This window comes from Hordeum vulgare, chromosome 1H (assembly GCF_904849725.1).
Source record: "Hordeum vulgare subsp. vulgare chromosome 1H, MorexV3_pseudomolecules_assembly, whole genome shotgun sequence".
In the NCBI taxonomy this organism is placed as follows: Eukaryota; Viridiplantae; Streptophyta; class Magnoliopsida; order Poales; family Poaceae; genus Hordeum; species Hordeum vulgare.
The window spans coordinates 354,843,723-354,868,034 of NC_058518.1; positions in this window are offsets into that span (position 1 = coordinate 354,843,723).

Below are 24,312 nucleotides of genomic sequence, written 5' to 3' on the forward strand. Positions count from 1 at the left end.
TGTATATGTATTTTGTTTTCCTAAGTATTCTAGCGCATACACGTATATCAGTACCTACTCTGTTTCTAGTATTTTTGTTAGCTAGGAAAATATTTTTTTTCTGTTTTGTTTTTTTTCTTTTTCTTTCTTTTTGTTGCTGCTGTTTGTTTGTTTTTCAAAAAAAAAAAACAAAAAAGCCCAGCCACCCCATGCATGCACGCATGCAGCCATGCATGCACCCCTTCCCACGTTCTCCTCCCTCCCCACGTGAGTCCTCCCTCCCCTTTCCTTATTTCCCTCCTTCCTATTTTCTCTCCCTTTTCCTTATTTCTCTCTTCCTTCTTTCTCCTCCCTCTCTTTCCTATTTTTCTCTCCCATGATCTCCTTCCCAAAGTTCTCCCTCTCCTTCCTTTCTACTCTCCTCCCCTAAGCCTATATAAACCCCCCCACCTCCACCTCTCCCCAACCCTAGCCGCCGTCTCTCCACCGCCGCCTCCACAAGCCGCCGCCGGCGCCTCACCCCACCGCCGCCCTAGCCGCCGTCGCGAGCAGCGGCAGCAGCCCGAAAGCTGCTGCACCTCGGCCTCGCCGCGGAGGAGGAGCCCTCCCCGAACTCTCTCTCCACCGCCGCCTCTTCCCCGCGGAGGAGGAACCTCACCGCCGCCGCCCGACGCCCCACCGCCCGGAGCTACTCCCTCCTTCCTCGCCGGCCATCCCCTTTCTTGCCGGTGCAACACCTCCAGAAGCAGGTAGCAACCTCTCTCTCTCTATTTCATGCACTCCATCTCAGCCATTAGAAGCTTGCCACGTGTGCCTCTCATTAGCACTAGCAGTTTCGTAATTTCTGTCCAGATTTCGAAAACAGAAACTTTCAATCTTGTTTTGATCACAACTTTTTATCCGTACGTCCAATGACATTGATTCTTTTTCCAGTAGCTCACAAATTTCCTGTAGTTTTTAAAAATATATAATGTTTCTGTGTTGGGAATTTTCAAATATAAGTTAGAGCAGATTTAGTTTAAACACTGTTTTGCCTATTCCAGGAGTTTGGAAAATGATATTGAGTTGATTCTTTTTGCTACTGTTTTCTAGTGATAAAACCTTACTGTAGTAGAATTTTCAGAATTTGCCAAGTATTTTTACTAGTGTTTTCAACAGAAACAAGTTTCTGTCCTACCGACGTGCGATAAAATTCTTTTGCGTAGTCGTTTGCCAGTCTTTGCATGTGATGTTATTTTTTTTTCTCGTGGAATGATTGGATTGCTTATGGTGTGCTTTGTGTTTGTATCGGTAGATCATCCGGAGTGCGAAGCGTGTTACTTAGAGACGCTCGAGCGGGACAACTATCATCAAGGCAAGTCATCTTTGATCATGTTATTTTTACCTATGTTTTCAATGCATAGTAGATCACCTTCTTTGCCCTATTTGCATGCTGCCTAGGTACTTGGAAACTTTAGTCATAGGTGTGGTATCATGTGGTAGGAACACCAACACCCCGATACTTGGCCCCGGGACGACAATGTTATATATGCTATGCTCTAGTAGACGGGTTATCGGTTGAGTGTATTCCACGAGTGATGCGAGGTTGATATAATAATCAAGACCGGACTAAGACAAGATTTTCAAGACCTCGGACGCAATGCAACACTGGGTGAAGGACGGTTGATCGGCTCCCTGGAAAACCCAGTGGATGCCCGGGATGCTGGAGAGGCCATGTCATCCTGCGGAAAGCTTCACCCAGGCTCAAAGGGACGGACGGAGACTTCAAGACTCAAGGCTTACCTGCACAGCCACAAGTCATTATGGGCTCTGGCTTGGTTGGACAACGCGGCGACTCTGGACAGGCGGTGCTAGCAGATGTAGACGAACGGTAGGAATGGATGGGCACCGACAGGGATTCAGAGGGACCCGTTGAAAGACCATGTTTTGATCATCCGGTCTTCAAACACCCTGAAGTGCGAGGACAAACTCGGAGGCGATCAAATCTTGTGGGGAACGTGTGCAAAACTCTGCAGAGTACTCAACCTAATCGATTAGCCGTGTCCACGGTCATGGACAACTTGAGCCGAAGGCATTGAATTTCCCCTGAACTCTCGACACAACTTAATAATGATGTGGGTGTTAACAACTATTCGGGTACGAGAATTGGTTGGCGGAACCATCTCGTTAACAACAAACTATGTAGTAATATTTTGCTTTCAAACCCTTTTTGTTGTAGGATAAAACTAGCTTTATGCAAAAACTTAGCTCCACCGGCCAAATATGCATGTAGAGATAGTGATTATTATTTTACTCCCTCTCTTGATGATTTGCCAGCATATTCGATATGCTGACCTACACGGCTGCAACGTATCATGTTGCAGAGTACTTTTCCGACCAGGAGTGAGGCTACGGTTCTACGCTCAGCAACATGCCCTTGGAGTCGGATGGACTCATCTACCTGATGCTTCCGCTTAGTCTTCGTTAGATAATCTCATGAGTTTGGCCTTCAGCCACTTTATTGTACTCCTTTATTGTAATAAAGTACTCTTTATGAGATTTCGATTAATAAAGCTGTGTGATTGCACTCTTGAATATATACATTATGTACTGTGTGTGTACCAGCATGATCTTGGGATGGTACAGAAACACCAGAGGATTGACTCGTTGAGTCGGGTCGCTACAGAAATGGTATTCAGAGCACACGCTGACCTTAGGACGTAACCTCTAGGAATGGAAAAGCCTTAGGAAGAAAACTATTTTCTCTAAAATCTTCTATTTCCTCTTCTGATCATTTCTGACTTCTCTCCGATTTTCCAATGTTTAGATGGCCACCTTCGTCCCTGTTAAGTTCACGGAGTTTTGCCAGCCCGACACCACTATGCCGTTCGGAAAAGAGCTGGTGCAGATCACCAAGGATTTGAGGATTGCTCTGCCGTCTATCACAGGGAAGCCAACTTCGTCTTACCCGGAGGATTCACGCTACAGGATCGAGGTGCATATTCCCGGAAGGACATTCGAGCCGCGCACTGAGCCGATGGATTTCAAGTTCATCGCACCCAACTGGATTCTCGGAAGGGACATGGCGATTCATTGTGCACTCGGACGTATCAAGGATGAATACAAAGGCTGCCCTATTTCTCCAGACCTGTTCGCTGTATCCCGGAGAAATGAAGACGGAGACATCATCTCAAACAAGACCAATGACGCTCTCTTGTCTTATGCCCAGACCTTGGAGAAGCACAGCGGAACTCTGGAGTATCACGCGATCAAGGACGCCAGGAAGATCAAGCAACTGTCACTCCGCGAGCTTGAGCTTGAAGATGCAGCCCGGGAAGCCCACTATGAGCATGAGCTGGAAGTGAAGGACTTTCTAGAGCGGATCGAGAAGCTGAAGACTCGAGTTGCATACCTCGAGGAGGAACTAGACATGGGCGAGAACCTTCATCCCGAAGGAGACGTAGCCCCCGTGATCAGCAACGACGAGGACTATGAAGAAAGCTCCACCGAAGGACCCGACACCATGCTATTCTGAGGAGGACACTTAGACTAGACCACCAAATTTACTTTATCGTTTTACGTGTTAGGCCGATGTTTAGGATTATTGATTTTGTATCCCCGTGTGAAACTTTGTGATGATTGAATGGAATGTGTGGTGTGATACTTGTGTGTTGCATTCATATGGGTAGTGTAATTCCTCTAGACCATTGTTCTATGCTAATCTCACCCCTCTACAAACATCGGATGCCTCCGAGACGCGCCCCTACCTCCAACTTTCCGCCGGAACTCACCCAGTTGATCCAGCAACAAAACACCCTGATGCAACTGATCATCCAGAACCAGAACAACAACAACCATCATCCACCCCAGGCCGACAACCTTACCCGTTTTCTGAGGTTGAACCCTCCAACTTTCTCCAGCAGCATTGAGCCCATTGTGGCAGATGATTGGATTCGCAAGATGGAGCGTGAGCTTATCACCGCTGGTTGTTCTGAAGCTGAGAAGGTGCGTTTGCCGCGCATCAACTTGAAGGCCCTGCAGCTGCTTGGTGGGAGAACTACACCACCACTTATCCCATTGCAGGAGTCACTTGGGAGCAATTCAAGCAAGCTTTCCGCACCGCGCATGTCTCAGCTGGTGCAATGAGTCTGAAGAAGCGTGAGTTTCGCAACTTACGCCAGGGGAGTCGCACTGTGGCCCAGTACGTTGATGATTTCAGCATGCTCGCCCGTTATGCACCTTGAGATGTGGCCGATGATGCGGCCAAGCAGGAAAAGTTCTTGGAAGGACTGAATGATGAGCTGAGCATTCAGTTGATGGTAGCCACCTTCAACAACTACCAGGAGCTGGTTGATAAGGCCCTCATCTTGGAGGGGAAACATCAGCAGATGGAGAACCGCAAGCGAAAGTATGGGGTTGGAAAGTTCAACTCCGGCACTCAGCAGAAGCCTCGCTACACCCCCTACTCAGGGAATACCGGGACTGGATCCGGTAAGTTTGGTGGACATGTTCAGCATACCCACCCTGTGCACAACCATGGCGGCCACAACCATGGAGGAAATGGGCATCACCGCAACAACAGCAACTTCAAGAATGGCGGTACTGGCACTCAGCAGAATTCAGCTCCAGCTCAGAAGGATCTGACTCACATCACTTGCTTCAAGTGTCAGAAGAAGGGACACTATGCCACTGATTGTCCCCAGAACAAGCAGGGAAATGGAAACGGCAACGACAACTCTGCAGCAAAGAAGCCCAATCCTTTTCCTCGAGCTCAGGTGAACCACATTGATGTGGAAGAGGTCTATGATCACCCCGATACTGTGGTTGGTAAGTTTTTGCTAAATTCACATCCAGTATTGGTACTTTTTGATTCTGGTGCAACGCATTCATTCATATCAAGGGTAGTTGTGGAAAAGTATAGTTTGCCAACTAGAACCCTCAACCAACCTATTAAGGTCAGTTCCCCAGGAGGCATGATGACAGCCGGGATAGGATGCCATGCTTTGAGTCTCAACATCGGGAACCATAATTTCCCCACCGACCTCATCGTATTAGAGTCCCAGGGATTGGATGTAATCCTAGGCATGGATTGGATGGCCAAGTATGAAGGTAATATCGATTGTGCCCTTAAGTCTATTTTGCTCACCACCCCCGAGCAGAAGCGGATTAAGTACGTGTCTCAGCGCCCGACCCGGAGTAAGCGAGTAAACTCTCTCACGGGAGTAGTCCAGGAGGAAGTACCGATTGTACAGGAGTACCCAGATGTATTTCCGGAAGAATTGCCGGGCATGCCACCCGATAGAGAGATTGAGTTCTTCATTGAGCTATTACCCGGAACAGCACCGATATCCAAGAGACCTTATCGGATGCCCGCAAATGACATGATAGAAATCAAGAAGCAAATTAAAGAATTATTGGACAAAGGGTATATTCGCCCAAGTTCTTCACCTTGGGGAGCCCCAGTGCTCTTGGTTGAAAAGAAGGACAAGTCCCTGAGAATGGTTGTCGATTATCGTGCATTGAACGATGTGACCATCAAGAACAAGTACCCCTTGCCGATGATCAATGATCTGTTTGATCAGTTAGTTGGAGCTCGCATATTCTCAAAGATCGATCTTCGATCCGGGTATCATCAGTTGAAGATTCGTGAACAGGATATACCCAAGACAGCCTTTACCACTCGGTACGGCTTGTATGAGTACACGGTCATGTCATTTGGACTGACTAATGCTCCGGCATATTTTATGAATCTGATGAACAAGGTATTTATGGAGTACTTGGACAAGTTTGTCGTGGTGTTCATCGATGACATACTGATATTCTCCAAGAACGAAGAGGAACACAAGGAACATCTGCGTTTAGTTCTGGAGAAGCTTCGAGAGCATAAGTTATATGCAAAGTTCAGCAAATGTGAGTTTTGGTTGAAGGAAGTCGGATTTCTCGGACACGTCATCTCAGGAGAAGGAATAGCAGTGGACCCTGCCAAGGTCGCAGCAGTCACCGAATGGGTAGCACGCACTTCAGTCAAGGAGATCCGCAGTTTCCTCGGACTTGCCGGATATTACCGGAGGTTCATTGAGAATTTCTCAAAGATTGCCAAGCCCATGACAGAGTTATTGAAGAAGGAATCCAAGTATGTTTGGACTGAGGAATGTGAAACCAGTTTTCAAGAGTTGAAGAAACGTCTTGTTACAGCCCCAGTGCTGATATTGCCGAACATTCAGAAGGATTTCCAGGTTTACTGTGACGCTTCTCGTCAAGGACTTGGAGGAGTGCTCATGCAAGAAGGCAAAGTTGTAGCCTATGCATCCAGACAGCTCAGACCTCATGAGTTGAATTATGCCACACATGACTTGGAACTAGCTGCCGTAGTGCACGCTCTCAAGACCTGGAGACATTTCCTGATCGGAAATAGTTGTGATGTTTACACTGATCACAAGAACCTGAAATATATCTTCACGCAGAAGGAGTTGAACCTCAGACAGAGGCGATGGCTAGAGTTGATCAAGGACTACGACATGAGATTGCATTATCACCCAGGCAAGGCAAATGTTGTAGCCGATGCGTTGAGCCGCAAGAGTTATGTGAACACGCTCACAGCGGGAGGATTACCCCAGGAGTTAGTCGATGATCTCCGAGATCTCAAATTGGAGATAGTTCCAAGAGGATTTGTTGCCACACTGGAAATTCAGTCTACTTTGACGGAAAAGATCCGTGAAGCACAGAAAGCTGACAAAGAGATAGCTGAGATTAAGCAGAAAATGGAAGACGGGAAAGCTAAAGGTTTTCGTGAGGATGAACACGGAACTTTATGGTTTGAGGATCGCATCTATGTGCCCAATGATCCCAAACTCAGGAAGTTGATACTTCAGGAAGCTCATGATTCCCCGTACTCGATACACCCTGGTAACACCAAGATGTATCTGGATCTGAAAGAAAGTTTCTGGTGGACAGGATTGAAGAAAGACATTGCTGAGTACGTAGCTATATGCGATGTTTGTCAACGAGTAAAAGCCGAGCATCAGAAGCCAACAGGTTTGCTCCAACCTCTGCCGATACCCGAATGGAAATGGGAAAAGCTTGGTATGGACTTCATCACAGGATTACCTCGGACCCGTTCTGGCTATGATTCTATTTGGGTTGTGGTCGATCGGTTGACCAAGGTAGCTCACTTCATTCCGGTGAAGACTACCTACACTAGTGCCAAGCTGGCCAAGATTTATATGACGAGGATCGTATGTCTGCACGGAGTACCAAAGAGCATTGTGTCTGATAGAGGGACTCAGTTCACATCAAAATTTTGGCACCAACTGCACGAAACCTTGGGAACAAGATTGGAGTTCAGCACAGCATTTCACCCGCAGACAGATGGACAGACCGAGAGAGTTAATCAAATTCTGGAAGATATGTTGAGAGCTTGCGCACTAGACTATGGGTCTAGTTGGGATGACAATTTACCGTATGCCGAGTTCTCATACAACAACAGCTACCAGACCAGTCTGAAGATGGCCCCTTTCGAAGCTCTATACGGAAGGAGGTGCAGAACACCATTGACGTGGGATGGAGTTGGCGACCGACAACTTTTTGGTCCCGACCTCATCCGAGATTCTGAAGAGAAGGTCAAGCTTATTCGTGACCGACTCAAGATAGCTCAGTCTAGGCAGAAGAGTTATGCCGACAGCAAACGCAAGGAAGTAACATACGAAGTGGGAGATCGAGCATATCTTCGGGTGTCTCCACTTCGAGGAACCAAGAGATTCGGTGTGAAAGGAAAACTAGCACCACGTTTCATTGGCCCCTACAAAATTCTTGAACGTAGAGGCGAAGTTGCATACAAACTGGAACTGCCGGAAGGATTGTCCGGAGTTCATGATGTCTTCCATGTTTCCCAGTTGAAGAAATGCCACGCTGAGATGGCCGATGTTCCGTTGAGAGATACAGTGCCCCTAGAGGCCATACAGCTTGACAGCGATCTGACGTATGAGGAGAAACCCGTCCGAATTCTCGAGACCGCCAACAGAGTTACCCGCAGCAAGATCATCAAGTTCTGCAAGGTGTTGTGGAGCCACCACACCGAGGAAGAAGCCACCTGGGAACGAGAAGAGGATCTTCGTCGAGACCAGCCGCACCTATTTTCTAGTCAACCCGAATCTCGAGGGCGAGATTCATCTTAAGGTGGGTAGGTTTGTAACATCCCAATTTTCGTAAATTCGGATGTTAATAGATCATTCATTTGCATCCCACATTTTATGCATCATTGTGTTCCTCTGAAAATTTTTATCGTTATGTGACTGCAGGCAATTTATCGGAGTGGAGATAATATGACTTCTCCCCTGTGAGTTAAAGTCACCATTTTTGGTTTTTGCAAATTTTTCCAAACTTCGAATTATTTTAGTCGAGTTTTTTTTTTTCGATCGCGTTGTGTGATCCTAGTGCATAAAACTTTTTTTTAAAAATTGCATTAGGTGGAACTAGGGTTCCTATATGTATTATATATATATTAGTTGTATATGTATTTTGTTTTCCTAAGTATTCTAGCGCATACACGTATATTAGTACCTACTCTGTTTCTAGTATTTTTGTTAGCTAGGAAAATATTTTTTTTCTGTTTTGTTTTTTTCTTTTTCTTTCTTTTTGTTGCTGCTGTTTGTTTGTTTTTCAAAAAAAAACAAAATAAAACAGCCCAGCCACCCCATGCATGCACGCATGCAGCCATGCATGCACCCCTTCCCACGTTCTCCTCCCTCCCCACGTGAGTCCTCCCTCCCCTTTCCTTATTTCCCTCCTTCCTATTTTCTCTCCCTTTTCCTTATTTCTCTCTTCCTTCTTTCTCCTCCCTCTCTTTCCTATTTTTCTCTCCCATGATCTCCTTCCCAAAGTTCTCCCTCTCCTTCCTTTCTACTCTCCTCCCCTAAGCCTATATAAACCCCCCCACCTCCACCTCTCCCCAACCCTAGCCGCCGTCTCTCCACCGCCGCCTCCACAAGCCGCCGCCGGCGCCTCACCCCACCGCCGCCCTAGCCGCCGCCGCGAGCAGCGGCAGCAGCCCGAAAGCTGCTGCACCTCGGCCTCGCCGCGGAGGAGGAGCCCTCCCCGAACTCTCTCTCCACCGCCGCCTCTTCCCCGCGGAGGAGGAACCTCACCGCCGCCGCCCGACGCCCCACCGCCCGGAGCTACTCCCTCCTTCCTCGCCGGCCATCCCCTTTCTTGCCGGTGCAACACCTCCAGAAGCAGGTAGCAACCTCTCTCTCTCTATTTCATGCACTCCATCTCAGCCATTAGAAGCTTGCCACGTGTGCCTCTCATTAGCACTAGCAGTTTCGTAATTTCTGTCCAGATTTCGAAAACAGAAACTTTCAATCTTGTTTTGATCACAACTTTTTATCCGTACGTCCAATGACATTGATTCTTTTTCCAGTAGCTCACAAATTTCCTGTAGTTTTTAAAAATATATAATGTTTCTGTGTTGGGAATTTTCAAATATAAGTTAGAGCAGATTTAGTTTAAACACTGTTTTGCCTATTCCAGGAGTTTGAAAAATGATATTGAGTTGATTCTTTTTGCTACTGTTTTCTAGTGATAAAAACTTACTGTAGTAGAATTTTCAGAATTTTCCAAGTATTTTTACTAGTGTTTTCAACAGAAACAAGTTTCTGTCCTACCGACGTGCAATAAAATTCTTTTGCGTAGTCGTTTGCCAGTCTTTGCATGTGATGTTATTTTTTTTTCTCTTGGAATGATTGGATTGCTTATGGTGTGCTTTGTGTTTGTATCGGTAGATCATCCGGAGTGTGAAGCGTGTTACTTAGAGACGCTCGAGCGGGACAACTATCATCAAGGCAAGTCATCTTTGATCATGTTATTTTTACCTATGTTTTCAATGCATAGTAGATCACCTTCTTTGCCCTATTTGCATGCTACCTAGGTACTTGGAAACTTTAGTCATAGGTGTGGTATCATGTGGTAGGAACACCAACACCCCGATACTTGGCCCCGGGACGACAATGTTATATATGCTATGCTCTAGTAGACGGGTTATCGGTTGAGTGTATTCCATGAGTGATGCGAGGTTGATATAATAATCAAGACCGGACTAAGACAAGATTTTCAAGACCTCGGACGCAATGCAACACTGGGTGAAGGACGGTTGATCGGCTCCCTGGAAAACCCAGTGGATGCCCGGGATGCTGGAGAGGCCATGTCATCCTGCGGAAAGCTTCACCCAGGCTCAAAGGGACGGACGGAGACTTCAAGACTCAAGGCTTACCTGCACAGCCACAAGTCATTATGGGCTCTGGCTTGGTTGGACAACGCGGCGACTCTGGACAGGCGGTGCTAGCAGATGTAGACGAACGGTAGGAATGGATGGGCACCGACAGGGATTCAGAGGGACCCGTTGAAAGACCATGTTTTGATCATCCGGTCTTCAAACACCCTGAAGTGCGAGGACAAACTCGGAGGCGATCAAATCTTGTGGGGAACGTGTGCAAAACTCTGCAGAGTACTCAACCTAATCGATTAGCCGTGTCCACGGTCATGGACAACTTGAGCCGAAGGCATTGAATTTCCCCTGAACTCTCGACACAACTTAATAATGATGTGGGTGTTAACAACTATTCGGGTACGAGAATTGGTTGGCGGAACCATCTCGTTAACAACAAACTATGTAGTAATATTTTGCTTTCAAACCCTTTTTGTTGTAGGATAAAACTAGCTTTATGCAAAAACTTAGCTCCACCGGCCAAATATGCATGTAGAGATAGTGATTATTATTTTACTCCCTCTCTTGATGATTTGCCAGCATATTCGATATGCTGACCTACACGGCTGCAACGTATCATGTTGCAGAGTACTTTTCCGACCAGGAGTGAGGCTACGGTTCTACGCTCAGCAACATGCCCTTGGAGTCGGATGGACTCATCTACCTGATGCTTCCGCTTAGTCTTCGTTAGATAATCTCATGAGTTTGGCCTTCAGCCACTTTATTGTACTCCTTTATTGTAATAAAGTACTCTTTATGAGATTTCGATTAATAAAGCTGTGTGATTGCACTCTTGAATATATACATTATGTACTGTGTGTGTACCAGCATGATCTTGGGATGGTACAGAAACACCAGAGGATTGACTCGTTGAGTCGGGTCGCTACATCCATTTTCTGAGAGAGAACCACCTACTCATGTGTTGAGATCAAGATCTTCCACTCCAACCATATGAATCTTGATTTCTAATCTCCCCAAGTTTCTTTCCACCCAACCAATCTATTCTACCAAGCCAAATCAGAGAGAGAGAGAGTGATCAAGTGTCGAGGAGATATCTTTTGAAGCACAAGAGCAAGGAGTTCATCATTCATACGACATCTATTACCTTTTGGAGAGTGGTGTCTCCTAGACCGGCTAGGTGCCGTTTGGGAGGCTCTGACTTCATGTGGAGTTGAACCAAGAAGTTTGTAAGGGCAAGTAGAACGCCTACTTCGTGAAGCTACCTCGAGTGAGGCTAGTCCTTCGTGGACATAAGCCATGGTTGAATAGACAAAGTTGCTTCTTCGTGGATCCCTTGTGGGCGGAGCCCTCCATGGACTCTTGCAGCCGTTACCCTATGTGGGTTGAAGTCTCCATCAATGTGGACGTATGATAGCACCACCTATCGAAACCACGCCAAAAATCTCCGTGTCATTTTTGCATATGATCTTCCTATCTCTTCTCCTTACTTACATGTGCATGCCTTTACTTCCCACTTCTATACTCTTAGACTTGCATGTGTAGGGTGTGCTTGACTTGGTATAATTGCTAAAACTTGCCAACTATTATAATTTGGAAAATGTTAAGTTTTTGTTTGGTCAAGAAGTCTATTCACCCCCTCTCTAGACGTCCCTTCTCGATCCCACAGTCGTGCTTGGGACGTCGGGATCTGTGTCGAGTCGGGGTAGCTAGTGTCGAGGTAGCCAAGGTCATGTTGGAGATATGCCCTAGAGCCTATGATGTATGCTGATATTTCCTATGTGTTTATGAATAAATATTGTCTTTGGACATTATCAATGATGTGTAATAACAAGTACGTGACTTGTTTGTGAGACTATAGATTGTATGATGACTGTCCTAAATGTTCCCTAGTCGAAAGGGTTGTGTGGATGTGCAACCAACTAGACTCGCATATGATACGGTGGATGGTCCGGTCTCACTGACCATGTAGCATTGGATGCTAGCCGGATAATATGGACTCGGAAAGATCTGGTCGGATTCGACGTAGTCGGATCCGAGTCGAGATAAGGTCTGAGTTGGACAGACCCAACGCATCGATAGGTCATCTACGAGTCTCTAGTACAACATATGTTCTACGTCCTAAGACCTGAGCTGGAACATGTACTCGGGATGGTGACAGACTTGCTTTGGGCCGACCAAAGGCTACTCCTTGACTGGGTAGTTACAAAGGTAGGTTTCGGGCTTGCCCAGACCCATGCTACGAGACGTGGTCGAGCAAGACGGAATTTGCCCCTCCGATCAGTAGAGATATACTTTGGGCTCTTCGGGTGACATGACCTGGATAAGCATGGCCACGCGATGAGGATTATGAGATAATCTGAATGTTGGTCAGATTCACCGGAACTAGAAAGAGGTCGTGCGTCAACAAGGATGACCATGTCGCCTTGAGCACGACAACGTATATCATGTGGCAAAGGGAACAGAAGTATGAAGTACAGGTTCGCCGAACCAGCTTCATCGGACACTTGGAGTCAGCATGTCTTGCTAGAGACCGCTACCGACTAGCCGAGTCGGACGTGGTCTGACTCGCGACCAAGTGAGCGAGAACCTAAAGGGTCGCGCGGTTAAAGGAAGGAACACGTGGGCTTTCGGGTCCGTGCAAGGCCCAAGAGTTGAGCCCGTGCCGGACGCCTATATATAGTAGGTGCGACACACCTATTATGTTGATCGCTTCGGCACCGTCATTAGGGTTTTGCATGTGTTGCAACTAGCTATCTCCACTCGCCGCCGCCGACAGTGTGTTCAAGACCTAGCAGTCCGCCGCATGGTGTTCCTCCTACAGCGCGGATACCGTTAGAGGTAGTGCACCTGCGCCGCTCCAATGAACTTTTACGTGGGATCTGGCGACCGGCTGTTTGAGGGAGATTGGATGAGGAGGAGACGGACCACGCAGACGCGCTGCCACATCTACTTCCACTACACGACACTGCGTGTCTAGTGGTAACGATCTGTGATCCATCTCCGTAGCATGTTCTTGGTTGTTCTTCGCATAGGAAATTTTTAATTTTCATGCGATGCGCCTACGGAAGAACCCAACAATGGTATCAGAGCTTGTGCTATACGATTTGGTATTCCGATCAGATGCATATTTGATATGTGGAGGCAGTAGATGAGATCCGCCGTCGGTCTTGAGATTGGCTATGTGCACGGTTGATATGATCAACTACACATCAGGATCATTGAGGCTATGTATTCTGTCTACCGGAATAGATGAGGTCGTGACACAACCTACCCCTACTGTTCGGTTTCCTCCATCGGGGTTAACAGTGAAATGTAAAACCGAATCGGGTTCGCAATGATCGATGAGATCGACCAAATCAGAAAATTCGGCGTGATCAGACCGCGTTGTGCGTAGCGCCGAATATTTCATAAACGTTCACACAAACTGGTAGAATGTGATTCTATGCATAAGTTTGTTTTGCAGGTTTGGTGTGAATAGTATGGCTCATATGTATGTGATGTATGTGTGCAATTTAACATGACCTGCGTATTATGATTGTCAGCCGGCATGATCCAAAGTGTTGTCATTATATTGTATAACGACCTCCGTGTCGACTTGTGATTCTATGTAAATTTATTACTAGTTGTAGTAGTTGGAGGACAGAGATCAAATTCGAGGGATTGACGTCCCGGCGTGACGAACATGTTGGAGTTCCGCCCTGGCCTTCAGAGTTGGAGCCGGCCTCGAAGGACGTCCATGAAGGAGCCATACTATTTCACATATTTATGTTTATATGTGATTGATATTGCTTCTTGTTTTCTATGGATGTTTTAGTGTAGAAAGATCCCTCGTTAATATCAAGCACATTGTCATTCCGAATGTTTCCCTTCGCACGTCAAGTACGTCTAGTGGTGGGCTCATAAAATTGAGGTGCTACTAGATGTCCTTGAACTGGAGGGTTCGTGTTAGACACGGACATGCATTGTATCAGGTTAACTTGACAAGGCTATCAAAACGGTTTTGGGCCTTGTGGAAAAGAAGGTTAGGACCGGGGTATAAGATACCTACCCGATCGATAGGACTCGTATAGAGATACGATTAGCAAGGTGTTGCTTACCGAATAGACAAGTTGGATAGCAGTGATGCTAAAGCTCACTAGTGGCTCACACTAGACGGATCTGGAATCACTAAGAATTTGCGGAGGCGTGCCGACTTGAGTTGGAGTAGTTCTATTTAAGGCTTGAATTACTCTACATAAACACATTGCTTAGTGATTGCATATTTTCTGTTGTAGATCAATGGCACCACCCCCTCAAAACTTTATGGTGAAACCAATTCTGGAAAAGGATAAACTTAATGGAACCACCTGGTATAGAAATCTGAGAATTGTTCTCAAGCATGATAAAAAATAAGATGTTCTAGAGGATTCACTTCCAGAGGTACGTGCCGATAATGCTAATGCCACAACCAAGAATGCCTACCATAAACTCGTTGATGAATCAAACGAGATCAACTGCCTCATGCTGGCTTGTATGGAGCCCGATTTGCAACATCATTTCAAAGACATTGCGGCTTTCGATATGATCGAGAGTCTCAAGAACATGTTACAGGCGCAGGCTAGGACCGAAAGGTTGAACGTCTCGCGACCCTTGATGGATTGTAAGCTGAAGGAAGGTGATCCACCGAGCCCGCATGTGATCAAGATGATCGGATACGTGAAAGCTTTGGATCGTTTGGGCTTCCCGCTCTTAGATGAGTTAGCTACTGATGCAGTTCTAGGTTCTCTTCCAACTAGCTATGGGACGTTCATCTCGAACTATCATATGCATGTCATGGATAAGAAGCTCAGTGAATCGCATGGGATGCTCAAGGTGGTAGATTAGGATATTAAGAAAGACACGCATCAAGTGTTGATGGTGCAGAACTCGACAAAGTTCAAGAAGAGTTGGTCCAAGAAAAAAGGTCAGGCAAAGGGCACGGAGAAGGTTATCTCCACCGCTGAGCCGAAGTCCGGACCAAACTCAAAGACCATTTGCTATCATTACAAGGAAGCTGGTCACTCGAAGAGGAACTGTAGCAAGTGGCTTGTTGAGCATGGCAAGAAGGCCGGAGATGCTTGTTCAGGCAAAGGTACACTTGTTACATACGTTATAGACATTTACCTTGCTGACATACCTAGTAGCTTTTGGGTATTTGATACCGTATGGGTAGTTCATATTTGCCACTCGATGCAGGGGTTGGTAAGAACTAGGCGTGTGGCACAAGGGGATATTGACATCACGGTCCGCAACATAGCAAGCGTTGCTGCGTTGGAGGTCAGCACGATGCAACTCCAGCTTCCTTCTGGATTTATTTTGGAATTGAATAATTGTTATTACATTCTTGCACTTAGTTAGAACATTATTTCTGCCTCATGTTTGAAAAGTCAAGGTTATGAATTCAATTTAAAGGACAATGTTTGTTCATTTTATTTAAAATGGAATGTCCCATGCCTATGCAGCCATTGTAGATGGGATATTTATTTTGAATCTAGAAACAAAACCAGTCTATAACGTGAATGTCAAGGGGCATAAGCCTAATGAGATAAATCTAACATACTTCTATCATTGCTGGCTTGGACACATTAGTCTGAAACGCATGAAGAAGCTCCATGATGATGGAGTCCTAACTTCGTCCGACTTTGGGTTGTTTGAGACATGTGAGTCATGCTTGCTAGGTAAGATGACTAAGTCTCCTTTTACAAAGAGTTGCGAGAGGGCGTTGATACGTCTCAAACGTATCTATAATTTTTGATGGTTTCATGCTGTTATCTTGTCTTCTTTGGATGTTTTATGTACCTTTTATATCTTTTTTGGGACTAACTTATTAATTCAGTGCCAAGTGCCAGTTCCTGTTTTTTTTCTGTGTTTTTGACTCTTTTCAGATCTGATTTTGGAACGGAGTCCAAACGGAATAAAAACCCCGAAATGATTTTTTCCCGAACGGAAGAAGATCAGGGGGCCTCTGGGCCAAGCTAGGTGGGCTCGAGGGAGCCCACAAGCTCCCACTCCGCCACCAGGGGGAGGCGGCGGTGTCAGGGCTTGTGGCCTCCCTGGCCGCCCCCTGACCTAGATCCTTGGCCTATATATTTCCAAATATTCAGCAAAAAATTAGGGGAGCCTCAAAAATACTTTTTCCGCCGCCGCAAGCTTCCGTTTCCGCGAGATCTCATCTGGAGACCCTTCCCGGCGCCCTGCCGGAGGGGACTTTGGAGTTGGAGAGCTTCTTCTTCATCATCATCGCCCCTCCAATGACTCGTGAGTAGTTCACTTCAGACCTACGGGTCCGTAGTTAGTAGCTAGATGGCTTCTTCTCTCTCTTGGATCTTCAATAGAAAGTTCTCCATGATCTTCATGGAGATCTATCCGATGTAATCTTCTTCGGCGGTGTGTTTGTCGAGATCCGATGAATTGTGGATTTGTGATCAGATTACCTATGATATATATTTGAGTCTTTGCTGATTTCTTATATGCATGATTTGATATCCTTGTAAGTCTCTCCGAGTCTTGGGTTTTGTTTGGCCAACTAGATCTATGATTCTTACAATTGGAGAAGTCCTTGGTTTTGGGTTTTACCATGTGGTGAACTTTCCCAGTGACAGTAGGGGCAGCAAGGCACACATCAAGTAGTTGCCATCAAGGGTAAAAAGATGGGGTTTTTATCATTGGTTTGAGATTATCTCTCTACATCATGTCATCTTGCTTAAGGCGTTACTATGTTCTTATGGACTTAATACACTAGATGCATGCTGGATAGCGGTCGACGTGTGGAGTAATAGTAGTAGATGCAGAAAGTATCGGTCTACTTGTTTTGGACGTGATGCCTATAGATATAATCATTGCATAGATATCGCCACGACTTTGCGCGGTTCTATCAATTGCTCGACAGTAATTTGTTCACCCACCGTCTACTTGCTTTCATGAGAGAAGCCACTAGTAAAAACTACAGCCGCCGGGTCTATTCACATCCATCGTTTACACCTCCGCTTTTACCTTGCTTTGTTATTTTGTTGCTTTCAGTTCTCACTTGGCAAACAATCTATAAGGGATTGAGAACCCCTTCAAAGCGTTGGGAGCAAGCTTTTGTGTTTGTGCAGGATCTTGAGATACTCCTCCACTGGATTGATAACTTGGTTCTCAAACTGAGGGAAATACTTACCACCGCTACGCTACATCACCCTTTCCGCTTCGAGGGAACACCAACGCAAGGCTCCAAGGCCACGGGGGAAATCCTTTGCATACTTGCCTAGGAAGTCCCTTAAGGCGTAGCCGTAGCAGAAGGATCAAGTCAAGTATTCTCCCATCGACGTGCCTATTTCTAGCGCCATTGGAAGGTCTTTTGTTGCAGTAGCAGAAGCATTTCTGGTGCCGTTACCGGGGAGGAGAAATCAAGAACTATCCAAGTAGGTCTTAGAAACTCTTCTCTTGCATTTACTTTTGTTGCCAGTTGCCTCTCGTTTTCTTCCCCCCACTTCACATTTGCTGTTTTCATTTGCCTTTCTCCTTCGCCGTTTTCTTTTGCCTTTGCCATTTCCCTTTGCCGGTTTTCTAGCTTGCTTGTGTGCTTGTCTGTTTGTTGAAGTCATCATGGCTGAAAAAACTAAACTTTGCGACTTCTCGAGCACTAATAATAATGATTTTATTAGTACTCCGATTGCTCCCGCCACTAGTGCAGAATCGTATGAAATCAACGCAGCTTTGCTGAATCTTGTTATGAAAGAGGAATTCTCTGGCCTTCCTAGTGAAGATGCCGCATCCCATCTCAATACCTTCATTGGGATTTGTGATATGCAAAAGAAAATAGATGTGGATAATGACGTGATTAAGTTGAAACCTTTTCCTTTCTCGTTGCGAGATCGCGCAAAAACTTGGTTTTCTTCTTTGCCTAAAAATAGTATCGATTCTTGGGATAAGTGCAAAGATGCTTACATATCCAAGTATTTTCCGCCGGCTAAGATCATCTCCTTACGTAACGATATCATGAATTTCAAGCAACTTGATCATGAACACGTTGCACAATCTTGGGAGAGGATGAAGCTTATGATTAGAAATTGTCCCGCTCATGGCTTGAGTTTGTGGATGATTATACAAATCTTTTACGCTGGTTTGAATTTTGCTTCTCGCAATATCTTGGACTCCGCCTCAGGTGGAACGTTCATGGAAATCACGTTAGGAGACGCTACAAAACTCCTAGACAATATCATGACCAACTACTCTGAGTGGCACACTGAAAGGTCGCGTGCTAGCAAAAAGGTGCACGCCGTAGAAGAAATTAACTCGCTTAGTGCTAAGATGGACGAGTTGATGAATTTGGTTACTAGTAGAAACCCTACCGTAGATCCTAATGACATGCCACTATCTTCTTTGATTGAGAGTAGCAACGCTAGTTTGGACGTGAATTTTGTTGGTAGGAACAATTTTGGCAACAACAATGCTTTTAGAGGAAACTATGTTCCTAGGCCTTTTCCTAGTAACTCCTCTAACAATTATGGCAATTCCTACGGCAACACTTATGGAAATCACAACAAATTACCCTCTGATCTAGAGAGTAATATCAAAGAGTTCATCAATTCTCAAAAGATTTTCAATGCGTCCATAGAGGAAAAACTACTCAAAATAGACGATTTGGCTAAGAGCGTTGATAGGATGTCTTGTGATATTGATGCTTCGAAAGTTAGATGCGCTCCTCCCAAGGTCAACTTGGATGAAACTTTGAAAGCTATGTGTATCTCCATGAATGAGAGAAAAGAAAGAACCGCCCAAATTCGCGCTAGACATGAATGGTTTAAAAGGGTGCGTTCTAGTGATGCAAATCACGAAGATCTTAAAGTGCTTGGTGTTTCTCCTCTTGAATCTTTGTTTTCGTGTGTCAAACCTACTTATGGAGGGGCTGGATATGAATCCACTTTGGTTGAAAAACGCCACAACGATTCAGAGTCCACCTATCTTGATGATAAAGGTGTGGAGAGTGGAGTAGAAGAAGTCAAAATTTTGGGTAGTAATGAAACTCCTACTTTGGATTTCAAGGAATTCAATTATGATAATTGCTCCTTGTTTGAATGCATTTCTTTGATGCAATCCATTGCAAACTCTCCACACGCTTATAGCCAAAGCAAAGCCTTTACCGCGCATATCGTAGATGCTATGATAAAATCTCTTCAAGAGAAGCTCGAACTAGAAGTCTCTATACCTAGAAAACTTCATGATGAGTGGGAACCTACTATCAAAATCAAGATAAAAAAACTATGAGTGCAATGCTTTGTGTGATTTGGGTGCTAGTGGTTCCGCAATTCTAAATTCTTTATGTGATATTCTTGGATTCCAAAGTTTTTGCTTGGAGCGTCTTGTATCGTAGGAGTCTTTTATTTTTTGTTGTGTCACAATCATCCTTGCTGCACATCTAGAGAGAGAGACATGCACACACAGTGATTTTGTCGAGCTTCACTTATATCTTTTGGTAGACAATTCAGCTCACATGTGCTTCACTTATATCTTTTGAGCTAGATACTTTTGCTCTATGTGCTTCACTTATATATTTTAGAGCACATCAGTGCGTGCCTTGGTAGTTGATCTATGCTTTGAAAGTAGTCTGAAAAGGGGTAGTTATCCAGAGGGATACGAAAACTTCCACGTTCATGTGCATTGAGTAGTTAGAGAAGTTTGATTCATCTTAATTAGTTTTGAGTTGTGGTTATGGTAATATTGAAGTTATGCTAGTCAGGTGTTGTGGATCTAGAAATACTTGTGTTCAAGTTAGTGATTCCCGTAGCATGCACGTATGGTGAACCACTATGTGATGAAATATGAGCATGGTTAGTATATAGATTGTCATCCTTTGCGTGGCGGTCGGGATCGCGCGATGGTTTATACCTACCAACCCTTCCCCTAGGAGTATGCGTTGAATGCTTTGTTTCGATTACTAATAAAACTTTTGCAACAAGTATATGAGTTCTTCATGACTAATGTTGAGTACATGGTTTAGATGCACTTTCACCTTCCACCATCACTATCTTCTTAGTGTCGTGCAACTTTCGTCGGTGCACAAAACCCACCATTAGCCTCCCTCAAAACAGCCACCATACCTACCTACTATGGCTTTTTCAAAGTCATTCTGAGATATATTGCCATGCAACTACCACCATGACATGTGCCACCATGTCTACATAGCCATTGCATGATCGTAAGATAGCTAGCATGATGTTTCCATTGATGTCTATGCCATGCTAGATCATTGTCACGGTACACTACCGAAGGCTTTCCATATAGAGTCATCGTTACTCTAAGTTTTGAGTTGAAAGTGTGATGATCATCATTAATGGAGAATTATCCCATGTGAGGAAATAAAAGAGGCCAAAGAAGCCCACAAAAAAACAAAAGAGGCCAAAGAGCCCACCAAATAAAAAAAATATGAGAGAAAAAGAGAGAAGGGACAATGCTACCACTTTTTCCACACTTGTGCATATTAAGCACCATGATCTTCATGATTGATAGTTTCTCATTTTGCCACCACCATATAGCTAGTGGAAAATTTTCATTATATAACTTGGCTTCTATATTCCAATGATAGACTTCCTCAAAATTGCCTTAGGTCTTCGTGAGCAAGCAAGTTGGATGCACACCCACTAGTTTTCTTTAAGAGCTTTCACATACTCGTAGCTGTAGTGCATCATTTGTATGGCAATCCCTACTCATTCACATTGATATCTATTGATGAGCATCTCCACAGCTCATTGATATGCCTAGTTAATGTGACTATCTTCTCCTTTTTTGTCTTGCAACCTCCACCACATTCCACACCATCTATAGTGCTATAACCATGGCTCACGCTCATGTATTGCGTGAGAGTTGAAAATGTTTGAGAAAGTAAAGGTGTGAAACAATTACTTGGCCAATACCGGGATGTGCTTGATTTAAATTCGTTGTGCAATGATGATAGAGCATAGCCAAACTATATGCTTTTGTAGGGATAACTTTCTTTTGGCCTTGTTATTTTGAAAGTTCATGACTTCCTTGCTAGTTTGCTTGAATTATTATTGTTTCCACGTCAATAGCAAACTATTGTTTTGAATCTAATGGATCTGAACATTCACGTCACATAAGAGGAGTTACAAAGGACAACTATGCTAGGTAGCATGCAACATCAAAAATTCATTCTTTATCACTTCCCTACTTGAGGACGAGCAGGGGTTAAGCTTGGGGATGCTTGATACGTCTCAAACGTATCTATAATTTTTGATGGTTTCATGCTGTTATCTTGTCTTCTTTGGATGTTTTATGTACCTTTTATATCTTTTTTGGGACTAACTTATTAATTCAGTGCCAAGTGCCAATTCCTGTTTTTTCTGTGTTTTTGACTCTTTTTCAGATCTGATTTTGGAACGGAGTCCAAACGGAATAAAAACCCCGAAATGATTTTTTCCCGAACGAAAGAAGAACAAGGGGCCTCTGGGCCATGACAGGTGGGCTCCAGGGAGCCCACAAGCTCCCACTCCGCCACGAGGGGGGAGACGGCGATGTCAGGGCTTGTGGCCTCCCTGGCCGCCCACTGACCTAGATCCTTAGGCTATATATTCCCAAATATTCAGCAAAAAATCACGGGAACCTCGAAAATACTTTTCCGCCGCCGCAAGCTTCCGTTTCCGCGAGATCTCATCTGGAGACCCTTCCCGACGCACTGCCCGAGGGGACTTTGGAGTTGGAGGGCTTCTTCAACATCATCATCGCCCCTCCAAGGACTCGTGAGTAGTTCACTTCAGACGTACGGGTCTGTAGTTAGTAGCTAGATGGCTTCTTCTCTCCACGACTTTGCGCGGTTCTATCAATTGCTCGACAGTAATTTGTTCACCCACCGTCTACTTGCTTTCATGAGAGAAGCCACTAGTAAAAACTACAGCCCCCGGGTCTATTCACATCCATCGTTTACACCTCCGCTTTTACCTTGCTTTGTTATTTTGTTGCTTTCAGTTCTCACTTGGCAAACAATCTATAAGGGATTGACAATCCCTTCAAAGCGTTGGGAGCAAGCTTTTGTGTTTGTGCAGGATCTTGAGATACTCCTCCACTAGATTGATACCTTGGTTCTCAAACTGAGGGAAATACTTACCACCGCTATGCTACATCACCCTTTCCGCTTCGAGGGAACACCAACGCGAGGCTCCAAGGCCACGAGGGAAATCCTTTGCATACTTGCCTAGGAAGTCCCTTAAGGCGTAGCCGCAGCAGAAGGATCAAGTCAAGTATTCTCCCGTCGACGTGCCTATTTCTAGCGCCATTGGAAGGTCTTTTGTTGTAGTAGCACGCGTCTGAGCTGTTGGAGCTTATACATAGTGATGTGTGTGGTCCAATGAGCACAACGGCTAGAGGTGGCTATTAGTACTTCATGACTTTTACCGACGACTTGAGTAGATATATAGAAACTCTATTGATCACATAGGCTGCAGAATAGGTTATTATTCACCCGAGGTAATCTTACGAGCTTTTCGTAAATAAATTACATTTAAAATACAAATAGTTACATTCATATTGACCAACTATGTAAAATTTTGCATAATTTTTTTTAAAATATAGGCTGTAAGACAAGAAAATATGCATTTTATGTATCTTTTACACTATGTTTTTACGTCTGTAATTTTATTTAACAAAAATACTTTTTATGGTGATTATATATTTTCTTACTGTCTGTTTTTACGTATGGAATAAGTAAAAAAATTACGGAACGTAAATTTATGATGCATTGATGTTAAAATGGAGAGGGTGACGAATAACTATTCCTCATCCAGGGTGACGAATAGCGCGACCATATATATATATATATATATATATATATATATATATATATATTTGATGAGGCACAAGTCAGAGACTTTTGAAAAGTTCAAATAGTTTCAGAACGAGGTTTAAAATCAGCTCGGCAAGACGACAAAGCTCCTACGATCAGATCATGGAGGTGAGTACATGAGCCATGAGTTTGATGATCATCTGAAAAGCCGAGGTATAGTACCTCAGCTCACACCTCCAGGTACACCGCAAAGAAATGGTGTGCAGAACCGAGAAATCGAACCTTGTTGGACATGGTCCGTTCGATGATGAGCAAATCAGATTTACCCTTGTCATTCCGGGGATACGCTCTAGAAACTACAACTTTCACACTTAAGAGGGTACCATCAAAATCTGTAGACAAGACACCACATGAGATGTGGACTGGAAAGAGTCCTAGTTTATCTTTTCTAAAGACTTGGGGTTGTGAAGCAGTTGTTAAGCCACTCATGTCGGACAAGCTTACACCCAAGTTGGATAAATGCATATTCATGGGATATCCGAGGGAAACCTTGGGACACAACTTCTACAACCAAGAAGAGAACAAAGTGTTTGTTGATTGGAACGGGGTTTTCCTAGAGAAAGAGTTTCTCGGTCAGGAGGCCAGTGGGAGAACGGTGCGACTCACTGAAATTTGAGAGCCACTCGGGGATGACTCGATTGGTGACGAGATCATACCGGAGTCGGTCAGGGAATCCGTAGTGGAGGTAGGATAGATTGTGCAAAGTGCATGATGTGTTGTTGCTAGAAAGCGATGAGTCGGCCACGTATGGAGAAGCAAAGGTGAGCCCAGATTTCGAGGCATGGGTTGACGCCATGAGATCCGAGTTAAAGTCCATGGATGATAATCAAGTCTGGGACTTGGTTGATCCGTTGCCTGGCGTAGTAGCCATTGGTTGCAAATGGGTCTTTAAGATGAAAGCCGATGTGGATGGAAATGTTCAGATCCACAAATCGGCTTGTCGCTAAAGGTTATGGACAATTTCAAGGAATTGACTACGACGAGACCTACTCGCCGATAGCGATCCTGAAGTCACTGAGGATCGTACTAGCTATAGCTGCATATTTCAATTATGAGATATGTCAGATGGATGTTAAAATGACTTTCCTTCATGGAAATTTAAAGGAGGATGTATACATGATACAACCCGAAGGTTTTGTCAATCCAACTACCCTTAGTAAAATATGCAAGTTCAAGAGATCCATTTATGGATTGAGGCAAGCAGCTCGGAGTTGGAATATTTGTTTTGATGAAGTCATCATTGACCTTGGTTTCATCAAGAACGAAGAGGACTATT